Here is a 1,424-nt window from a genome sequence, read left to right on the forward strand (position 1 = left end):
ACACACGCCATGGGCTGTGGTTGCTGTCCTAAGGACAATAACTGATCAAACTTTTCAACTATGGTGTTTAATGTGGGCATAAGGTCATGGCCCGTGGCTAACTCATAGACTCCCTTAGGTTTGTAAGAGGAGGGTTCAGATGGCCTACGAGCAGCAATAGCATGCTGCTAAGAATCTCAGCTAGTTTGTCAACGAGAGCTCAGGCCTCATTCTCATGCTTGGTGAGGAAAGTACCTCCACAAGAAGCATCTACTATGGACCTAACTCGCTCAACTAATCCTTCATATAAGGTCTGAACTAATTGCCACCTAGGGACTTGGTGGTGTGGGCATTTATGCAAGAGGTCCTTGAAGCGCTCTTATGTCTCAAAATACAGTTCCCCATCCAATTGTAAGAAACTGGTGATGGCCTTCCTCAGTTGGTTAGTCTTCCCAATTGGGAAGTTTAGACGAAAGAACAATATGTGTTTGATTGGTTGAGTTTAGACAATGAGATACTGTCTTTTGTTAGGTGTTTGGGTGCTTGTGAGTTAGTTGGAATCCTGGTGTATGTAGCAAAGTTTCTGATCAAGCAAGAATGCACAGGGAAGGTTGTGATTCCTCTGTATCAAGGAATCCTAGCAAGCATAGTGAAGGACCTTCCAAGATGAAGGTAGATATGGTAAATGAATGGAGCAACGAGTAGGAAGATTTCCCTTCGGATACAGAGGTTCAACCCAGTGATGCAAGTGAAACTAATGTTAAATCAAAAGTGGCACAAATGGTTCCACCCGAAAAGGGTGAAAGTAATTGTCATGACCCAATCACATGAAGGACTACTCTAAGACTGTCACCATGGTGTAATGACAAGCTGTCTTGAGAAGCAACAGTACTGGGTAGTACTAGTCAGTAAGGAAGAAGCTAGCACTTGATTAATGCTCCTATATAGGTGCGATCTTCACCAGAAGATCACCCATGAATGGAGAGCATAATGGAGAGCTGGTGCTCAGTAAATGCTTGCTTGAAGATCAATTGGAAGACTTGAAGAAAAAGTACAAAGATGCTAAACAAATGATCATTCGTTTGCGAGAGGATAACAGAGTAACGAGAGATAGGGAAAATAGGAAGAAGGGATGCGAGAGGTTATTGGGGCCTTCGAGAAGTTCTCGTGAAGGTGAGAAGGAGGTTGTTGCTTATCAGAATAATAAGATTAAGGATTTGGAGAGGCTGAGGTTGAGGCTTTGAAGAAGCGGTTTGTGGAATTAGAGGCTAGGGTTTTGTGCTTGGAAAAGGATACAACTTTCTTGATGAGGTGGGGAAATGAGGTACAAAACAGGGGCCCATGTATGTGTGCAAAGGTTCAAGGTTAGTTGAATTGTGTTTTAACTTTTCCACGCATGTATGTTTGCATTTATTGGTATAATTGTTTTGCATACACTCCTTTAA

At 42.6% G+C, this 1,424-nt stretch overlaps 1 non-coding gene across 1 annotated transcript; it reads left to right on the forward strand.

Annotated features, from left to right (window-relative positions):
- The first annotated feature begins 314 nt into the window (after positions 1–314).
- On the forward strand, positions 315–420 carry LOC131156794 (small nucleolar RNA R71). Its single transcript, XR_009137067.1, has one exon. It is a non-coding gene; the product is annotated as a small nucleolar RNA R71 (small nucleolar RNA).
- Positions 421–1,424: the final 1,004 nt, after the last annotated feature.

This window comes from Malania oleifera, chromosome 5 (assembly GCF_029873635.1).
Source record: "Malania oleifera isolate guangnan ecotype guangnan chromosome 5, ASM2987363v1, whole genome shotgun sequence".
NCBI classification, from domain to species: domain Eukaryota; kingdom Viridiplantae; phylum Streptophyta; class Magnoliopsida; order Santalales; family Ximeniaceae; genus Malania; species Malania oleifera.